Source organism: Pseudonaja textilis, chromosome 3 (genome assembly GCF_049901715.1).
Source record: "Pseudonaja textilis isolate UNSWEBS1 chromosome 3, rPseTex1.2, whole genome shotgun sequence".
NCBI classification, from domain to species: Eukaryota; Metazoa; Chordata; class Lepidosauria; order Squamata; family Elapidae; genus Pseudonaja; species Pseudonaja textilis.
Genome location: NC_141992.1, coordinates 188,468,707 through 188,496,320, shown reverse-complemented (window position 1 = coordinate 188,496,320; position 27,614 = coordinate 188,468,707). Strand labels below are relative to the sequence as shown.

Sequence of the window (27,614 nt, the reverse complement as noted above, 5' to 3'; positions counted from 1 at the left end):
GAGGGGAGAGACCGGGGGAGTCTAAACCGAGCATTAAAAATAAATAAAAAGACACGCGAGTGCGTGAAGATGCATCGAGCGTGGACGGGGGGCTTGCAGCTGCTGCTGCTGCGGCACGACTTCTCTCTCGCCCGCTCCCGGTTTGCAAAGGGAAAGCGGGAAGGTGCGCCTTTGCTCGGCCAAGCAGGGTAAATTCGGCCGTATTTCTTTCCAACGCCCCGTTTTCAGACCAGAGGAAAGTCGAGCAAAAGAGTGGGGGGTGAGTCGACCCCTGTTCTTCTCCCCCCCCACACCCAATCTGGGGGTGGCGGTGGAGGGCGATTTGGGGGGGAGGAATTGCTTTGCATTCCCCCCACCCCACCATTAGTTTTACAATTCTGAGCCGACACGCACCAAGTCGGCTTTTTAAAGCTGCCGCGCTGGGCTTCTCTTTACCTGCGGAGGGCAAGCTCCATTTTTTTAATCAATGGGTGTAACTATGGAATTGGACAAATACAAAACAAAACAAAAAAGGTGCAAAAAAAGCCGGAATCGGGGTGCGAAAGGAAGCGAGGGGCACGAAGCCGAGCTCTGCGGGGTTATTTTTTTTGTGTGTGTGTGCTTGTGGAGGGAAATGCGGAGGAAACGACGTTCCCACGACCTCCGCGCACTTTATCCAAGTGCTGGAAGGATGGGGAGTCGAAAAACACGCATTTCCCCGAGGGGGTGGGTGGGTTTGTCCTGCATTCGGGAGGAAAAGTTCGGTGCCGTTGACTCTGCGAAGTAACCTGGCGAGTCAAAAGAGCGAGACGGACCCCGAGTTAAAGTTTGCCCGAGCACCTGTGCTCGTGGGAACGCGCAACCAACCCGTGTCGTCCTTAAGGACCAAACGGTTCCGAGACGAAATTAAAAAAAAGAAAAAACTTAAAAGCGTCCTCTCGGATCTGGAGAAGCTGCCTTGGCCCCGGGGCTCTTGAGAAAAGGCGACGCAAAGAAAAGAGCTTTGGAGGTTAGCGAGTTCAAAGTTTAATTACAGACGCAATTCCTTCAATGTATATGCGGGACGGGAAGGGGCAGGGAAGAGAGAGGGATTGGAGAGGGGATAATCCGCGCTACTTCCTCCCCTTCTCTTTAGAGGCGAAGGAATTAAAGTTGTCGGTCCCGGGGAAGTCAGCCCTAACTTGAGGTCGCTGGGGAAGGGGGAAAAAAAAAAAAAGCAAAAAAGCACCGGCTTTGCAAAATCCTTAGTAGCAAAAGCCGCTAAGGGCTTGGTTTCACACGATCGCCTTATAAACACGGGTCACGACCATTGGTGCATTTTTTTTTTAAACATCTCGCCGCCTACTACACCCGTTTAACGGGGACGGGGGGCGAAGAAGAAAACATACTCCACCTCCAACATTTTTTTGGGGGCTAAATTCCTACATTGTGTGAATGCGGCACACACCACCCCGTGCAAAAAAGCCGCCTTCGCATCCCCCCGCAAAAAAAAAGGAGGAACAACCTATAAATCGACTTCTTCTTCCAACCGAGGCGGCATTTAAAACACCGGAGCAAGAGGTGTGAACAAAAATGTGCCTGTCAAAAAATCGACCCGACACGCTTCGAAGAAGGATCTTCGCAAGGCGACTGGAGGAAGTCGAAACTCACCCCCCCACACACAAAAAGGCATCGCCTCCTTCCGATGGGTTTTAATCTAGTTAATTACCCTGGAAATGCTCCCTGGGCCACCCCTGCCTCCCCCCAGTCCCCCAGGAGGGAAGCAAGCCCCTCTGCTGGTTAGATTTGCAACTTCGGAGTGGATTTTAAAGCGCTTTGCAAAAAAGAAAAAGGCGATCGCGACCCGGTGACCGGGCCACAGGGGGCTTCGCCTTACGATGGCATCGCCGACCTTCTTACAACCTATCTTACAACCTTGCCCTTCTTGCGGCGGTGCTCTCCCACCCGGCTTTTCCCTTTCCAGCTGACCGCGGGGCGTGTTATTATCAACTGTTGCTCCTTTGTGCAAAGTGTTACAATCGCTTTCACCCAGAGGGGTGGGGTTTGCACGGGAGGCCGATTAAACCAGGCGGGAGGAGGAGGAGGAGGAGGAAGCTTTTACCTTGGGCAGCCCCATTGACTGCTGTACGGTTCCTCCCCCTGCCCCCCCCCAATCCAACGGACGCGTTCCCGGCTTTGATGCGCGCCGGGACGCCCGGCCGGCCTTTTTCCACTCCCCGCAAAGAAACAAACCCCGCGTGTGCATCCCACCCCCCCGTTTTATGCGTGGGTGCCTTCCTTTCCCTGCCGAGAGCTTTGGCTGGAAAAGCAACCGGGGTGAGGTGGGTGCGTGTGGAAGGGAGTTCCTTGCAGTGGATTCCCATAGGATTCCCCCCCACCCCCCGCGTTCTGCGGGTCGGCAACCCACGCCCTTTGGTAGAAAGAGCCGCAGCGTGGAAGATTTGCGCAGGCTGCGCGGAGAGCTCGCCGGCGAAAATGAAGTCATCGCGCCCTCTAGTGGCGGGCCGCGCGGGACGGGCGAAAGCGAAGCGAGGGGTGTGGCGGCTCAGCGGCTGTCTGGACGTTGAGATACGGGGGTGGGGGTGTCTTCCAGCCGCTCGACCCCCCCCTTCTTTTTAAGGGGACATGGCAGTTTTCCGGCCAGCCTCTTCTGCGACCGCTTCTGAAAACTCGTGGGGGGGGGGTTATTTATTTATTATTATTATTATTTTGGCAAACCTTTGGGTCCCAGCATCTCCCATCCTTGCAGAAACTTTCCTAGGGGTAAAAATATATGGATGTGCAAAAAAAACAACCCTCGAGCTTCTGTTGTTGTTTTTTCCCAGCGCATTTGACTTAATTTAATCCTTGAAGGGCTTCTCTTGTTGGTGCTAATTCCCTTTGAGACTATTCATCATTTTGATGGGGGAAAGGATTTGGAGGCAAAAATGCTGTTTTGTAAATTTGCGCTAGCAAATATGCCTGCTTGCGCCAAAGGTCTGGAAGCATGCAGAGTGCCACCGAAATGGCAACATTTTGTTGAAAAATACACACACACACACACACTCCTTTCTTGCCTCTACGCACTTAACACTGTGTTGTGCTATTCTTCTAGTTGTGCAGCCCAACTCCTACTTAACGTTCCTTCGACTTAACGGTCTTTCGACATATGACTGTAATTGAGGCTTCCCAGCATTGGTTTTGAGTCCTGAGGGGCTGCAAAATAGTGATTGACCTGATTTTATGACCAGGTGGGCTGGGGTCGTTAAGCAAGGCAATGGTTCGCTACGGGCGTGGCTTGGCTGAAAAGAGGGTCAGGTTTCCAAGCGCACAAAGCTTGGTCACCTGACTGCAGGATGGGGGGGGGCACTCAACCCTCAGAGCATATGATAGGTTGTAAGTAGCAGAACAGAAACAGAAAAACAGAATCAAAAGGGACCTTAGAAATCTTCTAGCCCACCCCCTTGCTCAAGCAGGAGACCCTATACCAATGATGGCTAACCATTTTGTCGTTGCATGCCGAAAGTGCCTGCCCCCATCATGTATGCACTGCCCCCTGCACATGCAACACCCATGCTACCCCTGTCCCCTGCGCATGCAACCCCTCCATGCTCCCGCCGCGTGTGCGTGTGAGACCCACCCCTGTGCCCCGTTTTGGGCCTAGTAGACCTCCCTGCAGCCTAGGAGCAAAAACAGGAAGTGGGGGCTGCCTCACCCGCCCCATTTTGGGCCTAGTAGGCCTCCCTGCAGCCTCCTGGGAGCAAGAGCAGGGGCACAGGGCCAGTATAGTGCGGTCCCCTGCCGTGCCCTGTTTTTGCTCCCAGGAGGCTGCAGGGAGGCCTACTAGGCCCAAAACGGGGAGCATGGGAGGGCTGCGCCACCCCTTGCACTCTCTGCTCTCCCCACCCCCGCGCATACGCACGTGTCTCCCACATGGGCCCTGGCCTCCCCCACATGCAGGGCAGAGACCTGAAAATTAGCTGGCTGGCAGGAGGTGCACGTGCATGTGCAATGGAGCTGAGCTGGGGCAACGGCTTGCGTGCCCGCAGAGAGGCCTCTGCCTGACACCTGTGGCATGCATGCCATAGGTTTGCCATCACGGCCCTATACCATTCCAGACAAATGTCTGTCTAGTCTCTTCTTAAAAACCTCCAGTATTAGACCTCCAGTGTTAAAAACCTCCAGTGTTAGACCTCCAGTGTTAAAAACCTCTAGTGTTAGACCTCCAGTGTTAAAAACCTCCAGTGTTACAACTTCTGAAGGCAAAACGTTCCACTGGTTCATTCTTCTCACTGTGAGAAAATTTCTCCTTCACTCTAGGTTGCTTCTCTCCTTGATTAGTTTCCACCCGTTGCTTCTCGTCCTGCCTTCTAGCTCCATTGTAATTTTGAAGAGTCACTAAGTGAGTGGGGTTTTAAGTCGTGGACAATCTATCCCTGCAATAACTATTCCTGTTTTTATGAGTCAGAAAAGTCAGGGTAGCTTTAGGAATGAAGCTAGAACATATTACGCTGCACTGAAGCATATGAACAATCCTTAGCTGTAGGATAGGTCTTTAACATGACTAAACCTGCTGTGCACAACATAAAAAAGAAGGCAAATGAATTTTTTAAAGGGGAAAGAAATAATAAAATGCAGCTTTGAGTTGTCTTACCTCTTTGTCTGCCCTGATATCCAGGGACTTTGGACATACTGATGGAAAAAATATTTTCCATGTTCATGGAACACAACGAAGGCAGAATCCGTGGTTCATGAATGTCGGCCTTACGAACCGGGCTCTAACATTCATCCCAAATGCCGTTAAAATTTAGTGGCATTTGGGCCACTAAGTCTCAAACTCGGCTCTGCCATGCTGGTCCAGTCCCTGGCTTTATGTAATTTTTTATGACTGATTTTTTTTTAACAGCTGCTTTTTCCTATTTTTTTCCTCAACAACCACCCTGTGAGGTAGGCTGGATTAAGAGGAAGAGCGACAGGGCCAAAATCACACAGTGTTCCTGTACAGATACTCCTCAACGTACACAGTGATGGGACTCAATTTTTTTTACTACTGGTTCTGTGGGCGTGGCTTGGTGGTCGTAGTGTGGCTTGGTGGGCGTGGCAGGGGAAGGATACCGCACAATCCCCATTCCCTCACCACCCCCCATAACCTCCTTTCCAGCTCCATTCTCCTGTGCCGGGCAACCAAAGAAGACCCATCCGATCGTCTGGGACTCGGGAGGCAGAGAAGAGATGGGGGCGGGGCCAATCAGAGGCGGTATATGCCAGTTCTCCGAACTACTCAAAATGTCCGCTACCGGTTCTCCATAACTGGTCAGAACCTGCTGAATACCACCTCTGATGTATGACCATAACTGAATCCAAAATTGATGTTGTTCTAAGGGAGACATTTGTTAATCGAGCTTTGCCCCATTTTACAGCCTTGGTTGCCATGGTTCTTAAGCGAGTCGCTGCCGTTGATAAGTTAGTAACCCGTTTGGTTAAGGAAATCTGGCTGCTCCACGGACTTTGCTTTCTCCAATGGTCGCAAAAGGGCCTCACATGGCCTTGGGACACAGCAACGGTCGTAAATATGAACCAGTTTGCCAAGCGTCCGAATTCGGATCACGTGACTGGGGATGCTACAAAGGTCGTAAGTGTGAAAAAAATGGTCATAAGTCACTTTTTTTTCAGTAGCGTAATACGAGTCAATTGAGAAGCATCTGAATTTTGATCACATGATCAGAGAGATGCTGCAATGGACATAAGTATGAAAAACCGTGAGAAGTCACTTTTTTCAGGGCCGTTGTAACTTTGAATGGTCACTAAATGAACTTCGAGGACTTCCTGTAGCTGGGAATGGGTGAGGACCTGAGTCTGCCTGTGTCATTCAGATATTTTAAAAACCTGGCTCCTACTTTTCAAGACGAATCTTCCAATAGGTTTTTAAAGCTGAATATCCAGTTGGGCCTATTTTTGCTTTTTAAAAATGTTTATTTTTTTTTTTAAAGTTGGCAATTCCGTATCAAACTCTTAACTAGATTCAAGTTCATTTGGAAGCAGACCTACTGATTTCAGCCTGCTTTGGAGTTCATCTTCCTTTATTTCTTGTTTTATAGCCCCGGTGGGTTTGCAAAATAACATTTAACAGCTCTGTAATTTTTCTCTCCCCCCCGCCCCCTTTTTCCTTTTTGGAAAGGAAAGTTGCCTTTATTTTTTTTTTAAAAAAGAACATAATTACTTACATAGTAAAAGTAGCAATAAAATATATATTTAGCACAAAAAGTTTATTAGAATAAAAGTCCCTTTCCTCAGAACAATTGGACGTTGTTTTTTTTTTCTTTGTCTAAAAAAAACCCTGTTTCCTCTCATTTTTTTAAACATTCTGAATTATTTTTGTCTACCGTACTAAATTTCAGACAGGTTACCAATTAACCTCCTCCTTTTCTTACAAAAATCCCATGACTTAATTAGTGGTGTAACACAGAATCTTATCTATTCTATTCTATTCTATTCTATTCTATTCTATTCTATTCTATTCTTCTGTTCTGTTCTACTCTATTCTAAACCTTACACTTATTTTCAGATGTAGGTTTGTGTGTAAAGAATAATAAACTTAACACTTTGTAGGTGGAGATAATAAAGCAGAAGCCGGTAAAAATGCCTCCATGCTCATGAGGACTAGTCACTTAATCCAAAAGGTGTTTTTTCAAAATTGGGGGTGTTTAAAAGAAACAAGATAGGTAAAGGCTTCCACTCTGCCCTATATAGTCGAAGTACCACCCATGCCATCCCACTCCTGAAACACCAATTGTACAGGAAGTCCTCGACTTACAACAGTTCCTTTAGTGACTGTTCAAAGTTACAATGGCACTGTAAAAAGTGACTGGTGACCGTTTTTCACACTTATGACCATCGTAGCACCCCCATGGTCACATGATTAAAATTCAGATGCTTGGCAATTGGCTCCTATTTATGACGGTTGCAATTTCCCGGGGTATCCTGATCAATTTTTTGCAACTTTCTGCCAGACAAAGTCAGCGGGGAAGCCAGATTCACTTAACCAACCGTGCTAACTTAACAAAGGCAACGGTTCACTGAGCAATGTGTGGCAAGAAAAATCATAAAAATGGGGCATAATCCCTTGTGGCCGTAACTCGAAGACTACCTATGTTGAGGGGTGTGAGTTATTGTATTTTTATATTTTAAAAATATATAGAATGAATATTAACCCATTATTACGTAGGCTTGTTTGTACTTTTCCCAGAGGTTCTTCATCAAGTAGAAAAAGTGCAGATTATAGCAACAAAGATGATTAGGGGACTGGAAGCTAAAACGTATGAAGAACGGTTACAGGAACTGGGCTTGGCTAGTCTAGGGAAGAAAAGGACCAGGGGAGACCTGATAGCAGCCTTCCAATATTTGAGGGGCTGCCACAGGGAGGAAGGGGTCAAGCTATTTTCTAAAGCACCCGAAGGCCAGACAAGGAATAATGGATGGAAACTGATCAAGGAGAGATTCAACCCGGAAATAAGGAGAAATTTTCTGACAGAACAATCAATCAATGGAACAGAAGTTGCCTTCAGAAGTTGTGGGAGCTTCATCACTGGAAGCTTTCAAGAGGAGATTGGACTGCCATTTGTCAGAAATGGTGTAGGGTATCCTGCTTGGACTGGGGGGGTTGGACTAGATGGCCTACAAGATCCCTTCCAATTCTGTTAATCTGTTATCTGTTAACTTGGTTTAATATGTTGCATCTCTCCTGTATCCTTTTGCCCTGCTGGCTGGGAAGCATGGGTGTTGTAATCCAGCGCAGTTTGTGTGTGTGTGTGTGTGTGTGTGTGTGTGTGTGTGTGTGTATGTATGTGTATATATATACACACATACACATTAGGAATTCATGAAGAAAAGACAGAAAAGAAGAAAAAGAAAAGAAAAGACAGAAAGTATTTCCAGTCTCCTTTCTGGCTTCCTGGTTAGGAAATGTTTTGTAACTTGGGAGATAAGGCTTCCCAATTATTCTGCCTTTCTTATCCATGCCTCAACTTCTGTCTAGCTGTCCCTTCCTTTTTTCTAAGGTTTTTATCTTAGTCCTTTGTGTGGCAGGCATAGTGGATAAGATTTTGCATGATAATTAAAACCATTAAAAAAAACAATGGCTGACTGGGGAATTTTGGGAGTCGAGGCCCAAATGCATCTTAAAGCCACTCAAAAAAGCTTCTGCATTAGAACAAGAAGTTTGTGAAAGTTAACACTTATCTAAATAATCCAACAAGCCTCCCCTCACCCAACAGAAATGCAAAGGAAGCCCCTTGACTTTTAGTTACGCTGTTGTAACCAAGAGGCTTTGTCAGAACAGTTGTCAATCTTCAGAAGATGTTTGTTTATTTATTTATTTTTATTTACTTATTTGTCAAGCAAGTACCCTGTTTCTTCAACAATACGGCCTCCCCCAATAGGAAGTCCCAGCATGTTTTATAGGCATGAAATAAAATTAAGCCCCTCCCCCCAAATTAAGGCCTATATTAAAACATGCACAATGGGGGGGAGTGGGGGGGGGCTTGCCGTTAGGAAGTACTTTTGTTGCACACCCGGATATGGTGCTGCCTGCATTGACCCCAATATGAAGTGCCCCACCAACGCCAAGGTCAACATCCAAGCCATCGCTGCCCGCCTGCCCGAAGATGCAAGGGGGGAAATTAAGTCACCCCTGAAAAGACGGCCTAGCCATTTTTTCGGGGCTCAAAAAAAAATTAGACCCGGCCTTATTATATGAGAAACACAGTATTAGATAACAGATATAAGTATAAACATGGTTATGAATACATGAAATGGATACGAATAAAAAAAAAGAAACAATAGGAAAAGGGACAGTAGGCATGTTGGTGCGCTTATGCACTCTCCCTACAGACCTCTTAGGAAAGGGGTGAGGTCAATAGTAGACAGTCTAAGGTTAAAGTTTTTGTGGTGTGTTCCCTATTATGCCATCAGCCCTTTCATGAAATGATAGGATGGAGTGGAGTGGAGTGGAGTGGAGTGGAAAGGAAAGGAAAGGAAAGGAAAGGAAAGGAAAGGAAAGGAAAGGAAAGGAACTGAATGCAGAATAGAATGGAATGGAATGGAAAAGAAAGGAACAACTGAACAGAGTGTTAAAATCTAGAATATCTCGTATAAAATGATGGAACAATAGTTTAGTCGAATGATTAATAACTGATAAATATATAAGCATATGTTAGATTGACAATGTGAGAACCTATACAACCTGTGAGTAAGGACTATGAAAGGATAGCACAAAAGATTTGTAACCAACTGACACACTGTATGTATATAACTGGAAGATGGTTTTATGTTTTTTTGTTTTGTCTGTATATGTTTGTTTTAAAAAATATTTTTTTTATAAAAAAAAAACTAAACAGAGTGGAATGAAGTGGAGTGGAGTGGAAAGGAAAGGAAAAGAATGGAAAGGAAAGGAAAGGAAAGGAAAGGAACAGAATGCAGAATAGAATGGAATGGAGAGGAGTGGAATGGAATGGAAGAGAAGAGGAGAAGAGAAAATAGACTTTATTGTAACTCTGAATGTATACCAATCAGCATACATTAAAGTGAAATTTCACTGAATACAGCTCTCAAAAGGTCATCACCTTCAATATACACAAACATGAAAAAATTATGCATATAGCCACATATATAATATGACACAGAGAAACAAAACAGTCTGGATGTATATATGTCTATGGCAAAAAAAAAACCTGTGAGTTTTTATATTCCTTTAGTGCATGCAAAGTATCCTCACGCCGTGTGTGTGTGTGTGTCTGTGTGTGTGTGTTTGTGTTTAATTCCCTTTTCCCCTCCAGGAGTTTCAATGCCAACCTTTCTCTGGTGTGATCTTTCTGGACCTTTCTTTATTTTTTATTTTCTTTTTCCTGTTTGTGTTCCATTTTATTTATTGTAATTTCTGATCCATCACGAGCTGTTTAGGTTAGGGGACTCATGCAAAGAACAAAGCAACGATCTTGACTACATTAAAAAGTCATAAATCAGTTCTTCCCGATAAATTCCTGCTTCAATTTACTTAAATAGGGCAAGAATGATAATACAAGTCATGGATGACTTGACTTCACATCTGGTTATATGTCTGTTTTTCCCCCTCTTTCTCTTTCATTGCTTTGTTGTTGTTTTTTTGTTTGTTTGCTGTTCCCTGTAACATCAGTGTTGGGAATCACACATTTCTCGGTGTTGAACACTCAGAGTTGGTGACCAGCAAGCGAGCAACCCTGTCACTCCGTTTTCTGAAGTGTGCAGAAATTGTGGAACCCAAGACCCCCAAAATATATAGGTTCCCCTTTTTCCTAGGGCCGTGATGGTGAACCTATGGCAAGATGTGCCAGAGATGGCATGCGGACCCCTCTTTGTGAGCACATGAGCTGTTGCCTCAGCTCAGCTCTGCTGCGCATGTGGGCGCGTGCCCAGGGGTGGGATTCTACCAGTTTGCACCTATTGACTAGAATCGGTTGTTAACATTCTAAGCAGTTCGGAGAACCAGTTGTTAGAAGAAATTACTGGCCTAATCCTGTAAGGAAGGCAGGAAGGAAACATTCTGGTGTTGCTTACAGAAACTGCCTCTCCATTAACCCTTATTACATTCTTGGAAGGATTAGACTTCCTGTCTCAGGACTGTCTCTGGAGTTTTTTCCCCCTCCTTTGCTGGTACTTTGCTTGTGTGGAGTGACCATTCAAAGTTACAATGGCACTGAAAAAAGTGACTTACGACCATTTTTCACACTTACGACTGTTGCAGCATCCCCACAGTCATGCGAGGCAAGGCGAGGAGATGCGTGCCTCGATGTGAGTGATACTGAGTTGGCCACGCCCAGCCAATAACATGACCACTAAGCCACGCCCACCCAATCATATGACCACAAAGCCACGCCTACCACCTAAGCCATGCCCACAGAACCAGTTGTTAAAAAATGTGAATCCCACCCCTGCATATGCCTCCTGCTGGCCAGCTGGTCTTCAGGTCTCTGCAGCGCATGCGTAGGGGGTGGGGTGCATGCATGAGGGATGCACATGGATGCACAGGGGCGGGGTGCATGCACGGGGGATGCATGTGCATGCATAGGGGGTGGGGCGCATATGGGGGGATGTGCGCATATTGCATTTTGGGGGTATATGTGCATGCGCGCTTTGGGCACTCAGTGCTGAAAAGGTTAGCCCTCACTGTCCCAGGGAGAACAACCCGAAAGATATTGAGAAAAGTATTTATTTGTGTGGCCCCATTTGTTCCCCCCACCTCCATTTACAGATATAAAGTCCTTTTCCTTGCCTTTTAAAATACGTTCTGGGGAGTCCTCAACTTACGACCACAGTTGAACCCAAAGGTTCTGTTGCTAAGCCAGACCGTGGTTAAGCGAGTCTTGCCTCATTTTACAACATTTCTTGCCACCATGGTCGCTGCATTTGTTAAGTTGGTCACACAGTTAAGTGAATCTGGCTTCCGCATTGACTTGGCTTGTCAGAAGGTCGCAAAAGGGGATGACATGCCCCCTGGGACACTGAAACTGTCATAAATACAAGTCAGTTACCCAGCGTCTGAATTTTGATCATGTGACCATGGGGATGTTTCAAGAGTCATGTGTGAAAATGGTCCTATTGTAAGCCAGTTTTTTCAGTGCTGTTGTAACTTTGGTCACTAAATGAACTGTTGTAAGTTGGGGACATCTATCTATCTATCTATCTATCTATCTATCTATCTATCTATCTTGTTTTACTCATTGAACTGGTTGCTATAGAGAACAGAGAAGTGTAATTCGTTCATATTATCGTTATAATTCTACTAGCTTGATACCCATACTTCACAACGAAACTATGTGGTCAGGCTTAGTTTTTTTGGAGGAAAATAAGGGGAAAAAATTCTGCCTACCAGCATTCATCGGTATTCACCTGGCTAGCGTCCTGTCAGTGTGTGAGAGAGTTGAGGGCTGTTTGGAAAGTGAAAGAGTATTTGCTGTGTGAGCAAGAAGGAGACAGCAAGGAGCCTGGGTGTGGCTTCGCTCAACTGTCCTGTCCTAAAGCTGAAACATACGTGCCAAATTTCAAGTTTGTAGGCTTTACGGTTCTGGAGATTTCGTGATGATGTGTGAATGGTATTTTGCTTTTATATATATAGATTGATTGATGACTATAGTGTTTTAAATTGCAATTGGCATTCTAAGCTACTGAACTCTTAAGGAACTGGGGAAGGGTCTTTCTCCATTTTTATAGATGAGAAGAGGAAGGCAAAAATTTAATAGAAGAAAGAAACATCAGTACTGTAGTGAAAGAAACAAAGTCATATATTTTGGACATTGTGTTTTCTTTGATGATGGACAGTAAGCTCTCATTTTCAGGAAAAAAAATACCAAAAAGAGATGTTGGAAGGAATATCCTTCTGGGTTCAATTCCAACTGGGTAAAAAGACACTGGAATCATGAAAGTTGCTTGGAAAGATGGTTTATTGATGAACAGGATGGGTTCCTGGGCAGTAAAAGGGCAGAGATGCTTAGAGTCTCTGGGTTTTATGTCCTCTCTGGCCTTTGAACTCCCTGGGGCACAGAAAGAGTATCCTGATTGGTTGATCTCAGAGGTCAAAGGTAGCTTTGTAGGTTGTCTGTGTGCTAAGTTTGGTTGAATCTTGATGGGTGGTGCAATGGAGGGCAATTAAATGGCTCGGCCTGAAGGAGGTAGATCTTTGTTATGTAGAATAGTCTGGCCCAGGCCTTAATGGCCCATTAACAAAGGTGGGAGAGGGAGCTGAGTTTCTGCCTCTCTGAGTTTCTACTTCTCTTTTAGGGGAAATAGCCTGCCTTTTTAGTGTATCCTAAAATATTTCATTTTTCTAGGAGAGGGGTAGGTTTAACTTCCATCAGAGAGAAGGGGAAATAAATTAAATTTAGAATATATAATTTGGCCAAGTAAGTAGACAAATTATCTGGATTTGAAAATTTATTAGCGTTTCTGTTTCTGATCTTTTATTATTTTCATGGACGTCCTCCTTTGCTATCTTGAGACAAACTTTGCTGTTCTTTGGCGTGCAAGTTTCTTTCTTGAATTTTGATGACTGTTCCCAAAGTTCAATTTCTTTTGACATTTTGGGAATGATTTGTAATTATCTTAGGAAATATCCCATCCCCTTTTTTCCCTCTCTGTTTTTCCTCTTCCCCTCTGCCCGACAAGATTCTGGGGGAAAAACACGTTGCTCTTAATAGTGCTCCAAATTAAGAACTGGTGGCTTTTTAGAAATTAAGAAAAGGAGCCACAAGTCACTGATTATTGCTATAAAACATCATTGGGTTGAAGCAGAAAATAGTTTGTAAGAGTAAAATTAGATATAGTGGTGATAATGAGAAACTCTTTTCTACCTCCCTCCCATCTCTCTTTCTTCCCTCTCTTTAATCTTGCTTCTTTCCTCCCACTCTTTTTCATCATTCCCTCTCTTCCTCTCATCCATTCTTCCTTCTAACCCTTCCTCTTTTCCTTCCTTTCTTCCCTCCTTCCCTCTCTCTTTCATCATATTTCTCTCTTTCGTTCGTTCTTCCCTCTGTCCCTCCCTCTCCTCTTTTATCCTGCTCTCCTCCCTCCCTTCCTTTCCTTCCATCCTTCCTTCCTTTTTCTTTCATCTTTCTCTCTTTTGTTCCTTCTTCTGTTTGTCTCTCCCTTTCTCCTCTTTTATCCTGCTCTCCTCCCTCCCTCCCCTTCCTTCCTTCCTTCCTTCCTTCCTTCCTTCCTTCCTTCCTTCCTTCCTTCCTTCCTTCCTTCCTTCCTTTTCTTTCTTCCTCCCCTCTTCTCTCCCTCCCTCTTTCTTTCATCTTCTCCCTCCTCCCTCCCTCCCTCCCTCCCATCTCTTTCTTCCCTCTCTTTAATCTTGCTTCCTTCCTCCCACTCTTCACTTTTTCATCGTTCCCTCTCTTCCTTTCATCCCTTCTTCCTTCTAACCCTCTTTTCCTTCCTTTCTTCACTCCTTCCCTTTCTCTTTCTTTCATCATCTTTCTCTCTTTCGTTCCTTCTTCTCTCTGTCCCTCCCTCTCTCTTATATCCTTTTTTCCTCCCTCCCTCTCTTCCTTTCCTTCCATCCTTTCTTCCTCCCTTCCTTTTCTTTCATCATCTTTCTCTTTCGTTCCTTCTTCCTTTTGGCCCTCCCTCTCTCCTATTTTATCCTGCTCTCCCCCTCCCTCCCTTTCCTCCCTCCCTCCCTTCCTTCCTTCCTTCCTTCTTTTTCTTCCTTCCTCCACTCTTCCCTCCCTTCCTTCCTTCCTTCCTTCCTTCCTTCCTTCCTTCCTTCCTTCCTTCCTTCCTTCCTTCCATCCTTCCTTCCTTCCTTCCTTTTTCTTTCATCATCTTTCTCTTTCGTTCCTTCTTCCCTTTGTCCCTCCCTCTCTCCTCTTTTATCCTGCTCTCCTCCATCCCTTTCCTTCCTTCCTTCCTCCACTCTTCCCTCCCTCCCTTCCTTCTTTTTCTGTCTTCCTCCACTCCTCCACTCCTCCCTCCTTCCTCCCTCCCTCCCTCCCTCTTTTATGGGCAGAGTCCTGGCTGCAAAGTCTCTACCTGGTAACAACAGCCGCCTTATTTTGTCTGTCTTCCCCATTCAGTCATATAAAGAGCTATAAAGAAAGACAAGGGCAGACTAACCTCTAAATAAAAGATGAGGTAATTTTGGGAGCGCATTAGAGTTTTATGTGTATTGTGGCTTCATGTTGGTTCTTTTTTTTCGGCTTTTGAGATATATACAGGCCCGTGGAGGACTGCTCTTTCTCCAAGCCAGGAGCTGTCACCCAACATTTTCCAGTTTATGGCAATTCTCTCATAAAATGTGAGCATTTGAGAGTCAAATAGCCAAGAAAATGCGATTTGTAGCCGTGCAGGTTGGGAGATAACAAGAGAAAGGAGAGGTGTGTGTTTCCACACACCCGCTCTTTCCTTTAAAGCTGTTGTGGCTCTCGCCAGAGCATTATTTTTTATTGTGCTGTAAAATGCTTTTTGAATAAAGATGATCAAACTGTTGTATATGGGTATGGGCAGTAAAAGAAATATGTTTCTCTTGCCTTAGAAGAGATGCGTTCAGAAGACAACACTGGAAAATTAAGAATGGCTTCAGGAGCAATAGAGAAAAAGGTGGATTATAAATCAGAATTTCTTCACTTGTGGCTCTCCAGCAGTGCTGAACGTCAACTCCCCAAACCCCCTGGCAGCTCCTACCTAAGGATTTTAGGAATAACCCATATTGAAGACGCTGCTGGGACGAACCGACGTGATTAAAAACAAATCTGGAGATAACACTGTGTTTTTAGAGCTATGTTTCTCAACTCTTGGCAACTCTTAAGATGTGTGGACTTCAACTCCCAGAATTTCTCCCCCCCCCCCACATGTGTTACATGTGCACACAAAAATGGGATGCGACTTTGGTTGGGTGATGAGGGCTACCATTTTGACTCCTTTGATTTGTTGGGAGAAATATCCTTCTGGTTTCAGTTCCAAGTGGGGAAAAAGACACTGGAAACATGGAGGCTGTTTGGAAAGATGGTTTAATGGTGGACAGGACCACGTGGCCTGGAGCTCCAAAGTGAAAGGGATGATCACATGTTTCAAGATGTTGGGTGAAGGAAAAGAAGGACAGAGATGCTGAGAGACCCTTAGTTATATACCCTCTGTTGGGCCCCACCTTACTATTTCCTGTTCCTGTGTAAGAAATGTATCCCATTGGCTGTCAGACTCCCAAGGGCGGGGTCTTAGCTAACTTTTGTAGGCTTTGTCTGGACCACACGGCTTTACCTGTGTGCTGGTTGATGCAATCTTCCCAGGCCAGGTGGTGAGATGCGTAGAGGCCTTTGTTATGTAGAATACTCTGGTCCAGGCCTTAATAGCCCACCCATTAACAAAAAAAGTGGGGGTGAGCTTCTGAGGTGAGTTTCTACTTCTGAGTTTCTACTCTTTTTAGGGGAAATATTTTGCCTTTTTAATATTTCCTAGGATATTTCATTTTTCTAGGAGAGGGGTGGGTGCTAATTTCCTACAGATTAATTCAACCTATCCTACCAGTGGATGCCCCTGATAGAATAATGATGGAGCCGAGGCAGAATAAAAGCAGCCCCTTGAGTTCCTATAGCAAAGGTTCGGATGAAAAGGAAGGTGAAGGACCAATGATAGCTTGGGCCAGAAATTTTGGATACAAAGTTGAGCTAGAAGATTGGGAACAAATGTGGAATAAAAAAAATATGCTTTAACAAAATCTGCCATAAAGAAAACCAATACAAGATGTTTTACTGTTGGCATTTAGCTCCAACAAGACTTGCAAAGATGTATCCCAAATTAAACCCTAATTGCTGGAAATGTAAACAAGCGCAAGGTATCTTTTTCCATGTCTGGTGGCTACGTCCAGAATTTAAAAAATACTGGACCAAAATACAAAAATGGTTAAATTAAATCACCCACAATTAAATAGAATTGAAGCCTGAATTGTTTCTCCTGAGGATCCTTAAGGGAAAATACCCCAAAAAGATTAAATACTTAATTATACATATTATCACAGCAGTGAGAATTGCACTAGCACAAGCTTGGAAAATGGCCACTATACCAACAGATTGTTTAATAATCCATAATATTTTTGAGTGTGCAGAAATGGATAAACTCCCTACAGAATTAAACAATAAGGAAGACTCAGAATATTATTAAACTTGTAATAACTGGTAGGAATATGAAACATACAGATTAGAAATAAGATATAAAATTTGTATATGTATATGATTAATTCAAAATTGTTGAAATGAATGAATATTTGAAATGTATGAATATAGCTAAGATTTGTGTTCTGTCAAAGAATGATGGTATGTTGTACAAACTTATTTTCTTTATAGACTTATTTGTATTTTAATATTTTAATCTCAATAAAGGTTTTTTAAAATTAAAAAAAGAAAAGAAAAAGAAAAGGAAGGCGAAGAATTCAAATTGGTGAATATGCTTAGTAGGCTAGAGCAGAGAACACTTACCAAGAGTTTTTTATTTATTTATTTTATTATTTTATATTAAAGGTAGTCTTTGAGTTACAAGAGTTCATTTAGTGCAAAACTGATGGAGGACTGATGAAGTTTCCTAGTTTGGGTAATGAAATGTCTGCAGGAAAACAAGCAATCTCAGAGAGTATTAAGGATGACTTATTTCAACCCTAAGCTGCAAATATTCTCCTTTATTGGCATCTAGTGATTTTCAAAGTTCCAACTTTGAAAAAAATGACTGATCGCTTTTCACACCAATGGTTGTTGTAGCATCTCCATAGTCACATGATCAAAATTTGGACGCTTGGAAACTGGTTCCTACTTATCACGGTTGCTGTGTTCCCGAGGGTCATAGGATCCCCTTTTGCGACCTTCTGACAAGCAAAGTCAACGGGGAAGCCGGATTCATTTAACAACCGTGTTCCTAACTTAATAAGTGTAGTGATTCACTTAACAATGGTGGCAAGAAAGGACATCAAATGGGGCAGAACATCACTTGACAAGTGTGTCACCTAGCCATATAAATTTTGGGCTCAATTATGGTCATAAATCAAGGATTACAGTCAAGGATTACTTTCTGACAGTGAGAACAATCAACCAATGGAACAGAAATTGCCCTCGGAAGTTGTGGGAGCGCCATCACTTGAGACCTTCAAGAAGAGACTGGACTGCCATTGTCAGAAATGGTATAGGGTCTCCCGCTTGGGCAGGGGGTTGGACTAGATGACCTACAAGGTCCCTTCCAACTCTGATTATCTGTTATCTGATTACATGTACATTGCATTACATTATTATTATTTAAATGTTTTTATTGCGGTTTTCAAAAATATAAATCTCACTTATATTTGTGACATTTTGGCATCGACAAATACATGCATCTTACATACATTATTATATACATACCTACATTAACACTCTATTAAGGTGTCTTGCTTTATTTACTATAATCCTTCTTCCTAATCTCTTTATCTGTTTTTTAGCCATTCATACCATATATCCCACATTAAATAAATTCGGAATTCTCCTGGTCTTTCATTTCTTATGTGAGCTTGTCCATTTCGGTGCAATCCAATATTTTTGGTATAACTAAATCTTCTGATGGGATATTAGCTCCTTTCCATAATTACATTATTATTATTATTATTATTATTATTATTATTATTATTATTATTATTATTATTATTATTATTATTATTTTCAATATCTGTATCTCAGTCAATGACTGGTGGATTACAACTCTTTTAAAAGTCATTGGTTGATAAGGCCTGATCTGCCAAGAATTTATTCATTCATTTATTGTTTATTTAATTGTATTGATACTGTATATCACAGTGATATTCCCCCACAGCGATATGCAGGCTCTCAGCTTCCAGTCAACTGGAATGAATTTGTTTGAAAAAAAAAAATCAAGCAATTTAATCAGGGTTTAGACATTGCCACAAGGTTTGGGTAAATGAGCAAAATACTGCTTGTTGCTTCCTGTCATTATCATTACAATTAGTTGTCCCCTTGATTAGATTAAAAAGAGGAAATTATTCTCAAGGAATGCTGATATTTAGAATGTGGAGTCCTACATATTGTAGTTCAAGCCAAAGTGGTATTGTAGTGACATCTGATACTGTGATATAACATGCATTTATTTCATAATGGCATCTAATGATAAGACTAAAATAAGCTTAACTTAGCCTTTAAGCACCCAGTCACCATTTGTGATTCCTTGTGAGATCCTGATTGAGATCCCAAAAGCAGGAATTTCAAATTGGTTGAAAAATGCTGCTCTTTTGTCTTATCCATTTGCTGCATGGGTGGATATGTCAGCCAGGGAAATCTGTGACTCTGGATTTAATTTCATTTGAACCCATCATTCCCCATTGAGAACAGGGAATCCTTGATTTATAACGTTTTGTGCAATGATGGTTTGAACTTACAGCAGCACTGAAAAAAAATCAACTTAGGGGCTCAAAAAAGTGAATAGTGGACCGACCTATTCTCCTTGTTGCAGGACAAGAAGCAATGGATGGAAACTAATCAAGGAGAGAAGCAACCTAGAACTAAGGAGAAATTTCCTGACAGTTAGAACAATTAATCAGTGGAACAACTTGCCTCCAGAAGTTGTGGATGCTCCAACACATGAAGTTTTAAAGAAGAGATTGGATAACCATTTGTCTGAAATGGTATAGGTTTCCTGCTTGAGCAGAGGGTTGGATTAGATTAGAAGGCCTCCAAGATCCTTCCAAATCTTACTCTATTCAAATTAACAGAGTTGGAAGGGACCTTGTAGGCCATCTAGTCCAACCCCCACCAAAACTGATCCTACACCATTTTTAACAGATGGCAAGTCCAGTCTCTTCTTGAAAACTTCCAGCGATGAAGGCAAGCTGTTTCATTGGTTCATTGCTCTCACTGTCAGAAAATTTATCTTCATTTCCAGGTTGAATCTCTCCTTGTTCAGTTTCCATCCATTATTCTTTGTCTGGGCTTCAAGTGCCTTGGAAAATAGCTTGACCCCTTCCTCTCTGTGGCAGCCCCTCAAATATTGGAACACTGCTATCATGTTTCCCCTGGTCCTTCTCTTCACTAGACTAGCCATGCCCAGATCTTGTAACAGTTCTTCGTGTGTTTTAGCCTCCAGTCCCCTAATCATGCTAATTGCTCTTCTCTGCACTCTTTCTAGAGTCTCAACATCTTTTTTTATAGTGTGATCAAAACTGTTCCTTTCTGTTATGATGGTTTTTCACACTTACGACTATTGCCTCATTCCCACAGCCATATGATCAAAAATTAGCAACTGACTCATATTTATGACATTGTCTGCAAAAGGGTGCTAAATGTCCAAGTAACCCCTAAGAGACCGATAAGCAGCAAACCTGAATAAATAGAATCCAGGCTCCATTCTCCCTCCCTCCTCAAAATCTTCCAGTATAATCCCATTTATATAAAGGCTACTCCTGCCTTCAGATTAAACCCGGAGTTGTAAGAAGGTGAGTTTATCTCCTAAATAACTTTGAAATGCAAGCTATGCTTAAGCTATCTTAGAGGAAGCGCTGTTCTTGAGTGGGCAAACCCAACATGCAATTTTCCTTCTAAGATATCTCTCCTTAACCCTGCATAGCCTATAAAATGGAGGATAAATATTTCAAAGAGAAAGAAAAGATGAAAAGAGCAAGCAGGGGAGATTGAGATTATCACTGTCCAGGCCACTCTCTATGCTAGGAGGTCTTTAAATGAATTGGACTTCATTTCCCAGAATTCCTAGCTTGCATTGATTTTGGAAATTGAAATCCAGCTTTCCTGGAGGGCATTAAGTAAAGAAAGGCTGATGAAAAGGTTCTTTATATAGTTATAAGCAGTAAAAGGGCCTCTGAAATATTTTAAATGACATTTTATATTTCCACCAGCCTACATGTTTTTAAGCAGCTGTTTTGGTGGTTTAAAAATCACAGTAGGGCAGGCCCAGAAAGCAGGCAACCTACCAAGATAAATTTATATTTATATGTCTTTCCCTCTGAAATATAACAAGGCACTTGGCTCTACAACAATAAATTGTGCCATAAAAAAATTACAAAGCAATAAATGCCACTCAAGTTAAAATTAAAAACACACACTAAAAACAGCAGCCCTGAAAATATGATTGTTTTTCTTTTTCTTTTTTTAAATAAAAGCTACAGGGAAAGAGGAAAAAAAATCAGATATCAGATAGCTGGAAAAACAATCAAATAATCATTTTATGTCATCCAAAGGATTTCCTAGAGAGAGAAGTTTTCTTAATGTCTTAATGCCTAGAGGTCTCTCTGGAAAACTACAAAATTAGCACAAGAAAGTGAAAAGGTTTAATTTTAAATGCAGCATCCTTTTTATTATCTTCATACAGGATATCCAGCTGTGAAAGAAGGCAAATAACAGACTTTTATCAGTCTTTTGAAACATGCTGGAAAAATAATAGGTATCAAGTCCTCCTGATATGAAGCTCTGAAACGTATGCTTGTTTGATCTCGTGCAAACAATAATCAGGAACTGTATTTGAGAGCAACTTTGCAATCATTTTGGTGGCTTTACACACCAGGAGATCCAGTCACACTACCGTACTGTGTTATTTTTGAGACTATTTTAAGGATGAGAGCAAATAAATTAGCCATTATTGGTCATTGCACTTCTGCATTGGGTGTGATTGAATCATGCAATTTGTCCCGTATCTGAGATCCAAGGAAATTTTAGAAATAGAAATAGAATAACAGAGTTAGAAGGGGCCTTGGAGGTCTTATAGTCCAACCCCCTGTTTAGGCAGGAAACCCTACACCACTTCAGACAAATGGTTATCCAATCTCTTCTTAAAAACATCCAGTGTTGGAGCATTTACAACTTCTGGAGGCAAGTTGTTGCACTGATTAATTGTGCTAACTGTCAGGAAAATTCTCCTTAATTCTAAGTTGCTTCTCTCCTTGATTAGTTTCCACCCTTTGCTTCTTGTCCTGCCCTCAGGTGCTTTGGAGAACAGCTCAACTCCCTCTTCTTTGTGGCAGCCCCTGAGATATTGGAAGACTGCTATCATGTCTCCCTTAGTCCTTCTTTTCATCAGAGTAGACACACCCTATTCTAGCAACTGTTCTTTATATGATTTAGCCTCCAGTCCCCTAATCATTTTTGTTGTTCTTCTCTGCACTCTTTCTAGAGCTAAGGTCTTCAAACTTGACAGCTTTAAGACTTGTGGACTTCAACTCCCAGAATTCCTCCTCCAGTCATGTTAGCTCAGGAATTCTGGGAGTTGAAGTCCACAAGTCTTAAACTTGCCAAATTTGAAGACCCTTATTCTCAACATCTTTTTTTAACATTGTGGCGACCAAAACTGGATGCAGTATTCCAATTGTGGCCTTACCAAGGCATTATAAAGTGGTATTAACACTTCATGTGATCTTGCTTCTATCCCTGTTTATGCAGCCTAGAACTGTGTTGGCTTAACTACTGACTGGGCACAGTGAATTTAGGTATAGGGGAATGACTACTCCAAAGAGATTAGTGAATAAGTTTTCAAAGGTTGGATATCTTGTTATCCTCTTATCTTCAAAATCAAGAGAGAGATCAATGTTTGGATTCAGCTGAATCAGAGCTGGTCCTCAAGAGTTTGTGAAGTCTGACAGATTAAAATAGGAATAATGAAAGCTTGTTGCTTTAGTATAGCTGTTTTTCTGGGATGTATATGTATGCAGGTTTTCTTGGTAGACTATCATTTCAGTCAGCAAGGATCCCCATTAATAATAATAATAATAATTTAAAAAAATCTAATCAAGTAAGCACAGCTGTTCATGTACTAAGCAGTGGGATTCATTGATCTTATCAACCAGATAAGCGGTGTTAGGGGAAATACAGCACAAAAGGAATGGGTAAATTCACAGAAGAAACACAGAAGGAGCATTAATGCAAGACACAATTAACATGATAAGGGTGCTATTTTGGGAGATAAAAATCTATGTGCTGATTGGTTCAGCTACTGCAAACTTCAGGATTGTTGGTCAATCTAATTACTGATGGTCTTCTGATGGATAGCCTGTGGGTCTTGTTAAAATTTTCTGGACGTCTTTCTCATTAGCCCAGATAACAGTTTGGGGGAAGAACTTTGGATATGGGATTGATTTGGAGAAATGGGAAAAATTGTGGTCTCAAAATTATAAAATGACAATGTCAACAGCTTATAAAGAAAACTTGTATAAGATGTTTTACAGGTGGCATTTTCCCAACAAGAATTGCAAGAATGTTTAAGAACAATTCTGAAAAGTGCTGGAAATGTCATCAGATACCTGGCTCATACTACCATATGTGGTGGACTTGTGAGGATGCTAGAAAATATTGGACTAAGATTCGCATATGGTTGGAAAAAATGACAAAGACACATATAGACTTGAAACCAAGGGAGGATTGATTTTGTTTTGACTGTCCAACTCTCTCTAGGTGTTTGCAGCCTGTTTGGTTTCTCATATTCCCATTAGAACATAGAATTAAGAGAATTGGAAGGGACCTTGGAGGTCTTCTAGTCCAACCCCCTGCTCAAGCAGGAGACCATACATCATTTCAGACAAATCAATGTCCAATCTCTTCTTAAAAGCCCCCAGTGATGGAACACTCACAATTTCTGGAGTTAAGTCGTTCCACTGATTAATTGTTCTGTCCGGAAATTTCTCCTTAGTTCTAGGTTGCTTCTCTCCTTGATTAGTTTCCATCCATTGCTTCCTGTTCTCCTTCCAGGTGATTTGGAAAATGGCTTGACCCTCTCATCATTGTGGCATCCCATCAGATATTGGAACGTTGCTATCATGTCACCCCAATCCTTCTCTTCATTAGATTAGACATATCCCGTTTCTGCAAATGTTCTTCATAAATTTTAATCTCCAGTCCCTGAATGAATAAATGAATGAATGAATTCTTTGTTGGCTAAGTGTGATTAGACACCTTTGTCTTTGGTGCAAATGCTCTCGGTGTACATAAAAGAAAAGAAACATTCATCAAGAATCATAAGGTACAACACTTCATGATAGTCATAGTTGTTCTTCTCTGCACTCTTTCCAGTGTCTCAACATCTTTTTTAATATTGTGGTGACCCCAACTGGATGTAGAATTCCAAGCGTGGTCTTACTAAGATTTTGTAAAGTAGTACTAACACTTCACGTGATCTTGATTCTGCCCCTTTTGTAATGCTGTTCAGGATTACATTGATTTTTTTGGAGGCTGCTGCACACTGTTATCTCAAGGGATATTGAGTCCTCCTCCCAAGATGATTTTTTCATGAATGATTCACTGACAAAGGAAAATCCTGTTCCTGAAATGATCAGCTGATCATTCCTAGTCAAAAGAAATTTGTAGGAAGGTGTCCCAGGTGGGTTATTAGAATCACACCAACCAGGATGGCATAAGAGAATAGAGAATACTTTTATTGTCATTGCATTCCATGAATACAATGAAATTTGAAAGCTACTCCAGCATAGTACCCCAAACACCACATCACAATCACACTACAGAATATTTAAACATTAAAATAATAATAATAATAATAATAATAATAATAATAATAATAATAATAATAATAATAATGCCTAGTCTAAAACCTATCTAAAACATTTAGTAAGTTAAATAGTTTAAAAATGCCACTATATACATAGGGCTAAATCACAAATGCACTGTTTGATTCAAGACAATTATTGCCTTGGAAAAGAAACTGGAAAAGACAGATTTAAGAGCATATTTGTAGCTCAGGGTTGAACTGCTGACTCCTTGGCACACTTTGAACTTGGTGGTTTTCTTGCAGATGTTTCACTACCGAACTACGTAATATCATCAATGCACTGATGATGTTACCTAGATTGGTAATGAAACGTCTGCAACAAAAGCACCAAGCTCAGAGAGCAACATGTGACAGATTTCCCCAAGGTATGTACTATATATAGGAAACAAAATTAAAAAAATTGAATGAACAAAATGAAAAAAACGAAAAAAACTAAATTGTGATAGGGACAATAGGCACATTAGTGGACTTACACTCCCTTAGGAACCTCTTAAATATGGGATGAGGTTCACAGAAGTTAAGTTTGAATTAAGATAATGAAAAATGTCCTTCAGATCATGGGTTTCCAACTTTGGCAATATTAAGCCAAGCAGACTTTAACTCCCAGAATTCTCCAGCCAGCTTTGCTTTCCAGAATTCTGGGAGTTGAAGTCCGCCAGGCTTAAAGTTGCCAAGGTTGGAGACCTTTGCTTCAGATGTTTGCACTATAACTCCCATCAGAACCCAGCCGGAAAGGCAACAAAGCTGGCTGAAGGGTACTGTGAAATTAACTTCTAAGTGCAATATAACTGTACAGGAAGTCCTCGGCTTACGACCACAATTGAGCCCAAAATTTATGTTGCTAAGTGAGAAATTTGCGAAGTGAGATTTGTCCCATTGCATGACTTTTCTTGCCACCCTTTGTTAAGTGAGTCACTGCAGTTGTTCAATTAGTAACACTGTTGTTCAAGAAACCTGGCTTTCCCATTGGGTTTGTTCCTCAGAAGGTTCACAAAAAGGGTTCAAATTACCTCAGGACACTGCAATCATCATAAATATGAACCAGGAAATCATCATGGGACCATGATGGGGATAGTGCAAAGGCCATAAGTGTGAAAAAGGGTCATCAGTCACTTTTTTCAGTGCCATCATAACTTTGAAGGATCACCAAATGAACTGTCATAAGTCGAGAACCACCTGTAAACAATAAATCCATGAGACCCAGTTTGGTGCAATGGTTAAAAACACCAGGCTAAAGCTGATACCTATTTAATTATACATGTAATTACAGTAGCAAGAATGTTATTGGCTCAAAATTGGAAAGCAAATGAAATTCCAAGTGGAGATGCTATGATTGATAAGATCTTTTAATGTGCTAAAATGGATAGGTTGACACTAGAATTGAAAGAACAAGATAAATCAGAATATTATAAAATATGGAACAAATTTTATTATTGGAGGGACATGACAAGGAGTTTACAAAACTGAAATAAGAATCTAAGATGAAATAGAAATGAGGTGGGAGATCTGAGGTATAAGAATAAGAACTAAAATGGTACAAAGCTTAAATATATATGTGTATGTATATGTATATAAATGTTTATATCTTTTGATCTTTTCCAATGTAAAATGTTTTGACTGAAATGTACATCAAAGAAGACCACCACCTTCAATATTTTTAATGTTTATTTCCAATAAAAAATTAAACAAACAAACAAACAAACACCAGGCTAGAAAATGGGAGACGGGGAGTTCTAAATTTGCCAGCTGGGTGACCTTGGGACAATCTTTCCAATTCAGCCCTAGGAAAAAGACAAGGGCAAAGTACTTCTGAAACCTTTCAAGAATACTTGGTGGTCACTGATCCAAGAGCTAATCTTCAGCCGCTGATTGAAGCATCTTATGCAAACGTTCCCACCATTTCTTTTAATGGTGGGATTCAATTATTTTTTACTATCAGTTCTGTGGGCATGGCTTGGGGGCATGGCGTGGTTTGATGGGCGTGGTGTGGCGGGCATGGCAGGGGAAGGATACTGTAGAATCTCCATTCCTACCCCACTCCAGAGAAAGAAAACCAGTGGTGGTATTCTATTGGTTTGGCCCGGTTCTGTGGAGCTGGTAGCGGTGTTGAGCAGCAGAGACCAAACTGGCTCTCCCCACCTCTCTGCTGTTGGGTCCACCCACCCTCCCGGGCTTCCATACTCACCTTTATCCTCTACTTTTGAAGCACAGCTGCTTTGCGCGGCACAGCAGAGTGCCACGTGGCAGCTGCTGAGGTGACCGGGAGAGTGCAGGCGTGCAGGACGTGACTTGGAACACCTCTGCTGCTGCACAGAGTGTACACTTCATGCACATGCACACGCAAAGTGTGTGCATGTGCACAAAGTGTGCCCACCAAGTGCATGCCCACCAAACCGGTGGTAAAACTTTTTGAATCCCACCACTGAAGGATACTTCAAAATCTCCATTCCCTCCCCACTCCTGAGGGAAGGATACTATAAAATCCCCATTCCCTCCCCACCCCACTAACCTGCTTTCCAGCTCCGTTCTCCTGTGCAGGGCAACAAAAGAAGACCCAGCCAATCAGCTGGGACTCGGGAGGCAGAGAATAGATGGGGGTGGGGCCAGTCAGAGGTGGTATTTGCCGGTTCTCCGAACTACTCAAAATGGCCACTACCGGTTCTCCAGAAGTGGTCAGGACCTGCTGAATACCACCTCCGATTGCCTTGTGCAGTACAGATTCTCTCCTACATTATGTGAATATTGCTATTCCCTGCAACAACAAGGGGTCTCACTCAGTCTAATGTGGTGGATGTTGGCTCAGGAAGTCCTGCGAATGCGTGGTACTATTTCCCGTGAGCATCCATGGGAAGTTATGCCTGATCTCTATTTCTACCGAGATCCTGAAGAGATTGTAAAAGAAGAACAGGCTGCAGCTGATCAAGCAGTTACCAAGGAAGACTTCCAGGGTGAATGGACAGCGCCTGCCCCTGAATTCACTGCACCTCCACAACTGGAAGTGTCTGACTGGTCTGAAGGGGTGCAAGTGCCTTCTGTCCCTGTACAGCCTTACCCCACTGAGGATTGGAGTTCACAGACTGGCCACTGAAGACTGATCTGCAGCCCCCATCGCTCAGGCAGGTTGATACTGGCACACAATGGTCCTGATTAAGGAATAGCAATTCGAGAATTACAGTTAAAGAATAAAATATCTTCCTTGTTAACTAAAACAAAAAATACTACAAGGACTTGTCCAAATCACCACCTGGAATCAACACCAACACAAAGGCACTTGTGAACAAACACACGCTACCTTCTCACCTTCCAAACAGAGGTGGTATTCAGCAGGTTCTGACCAGTTCGGGAGAACCAGAAGCAGAAACGCTTTTATCCCCTTGCACATCATCCTGACAGCACTCAAGGAGAATCAATTTCCTCCCATATCAATGATGGCAAGAAATGTCGTAAAAAGGGGCAAGACTCGCTTAACCATGTTCTGGCTTAGCAACAGAAATTTTAGGTTCAATTGTGGTCGTAAGTTGATGACTCCCCGGAACATATTTTAAAAAATAAGGAAAAGGATTTTGTTCAGAGTATTGCAGCGTAAATTCAGCGCCAGA

At 42.3% G+C, this 27,614-nt stretch overlaps 1 pseudogene; it reads left to right on the top strand.

Moving 5' to 3' along the window:
- Positions 1 to 69: 69 nt before the first annotated feature.
- Positions 70 to 27,231, top strand: LOC113438211 (small ribosomal subunit protein uS2 pseudogene; annotated as a pseudogene).
- Positions 27,232 to 27,614: the final 383 nt, after the last annotated feature.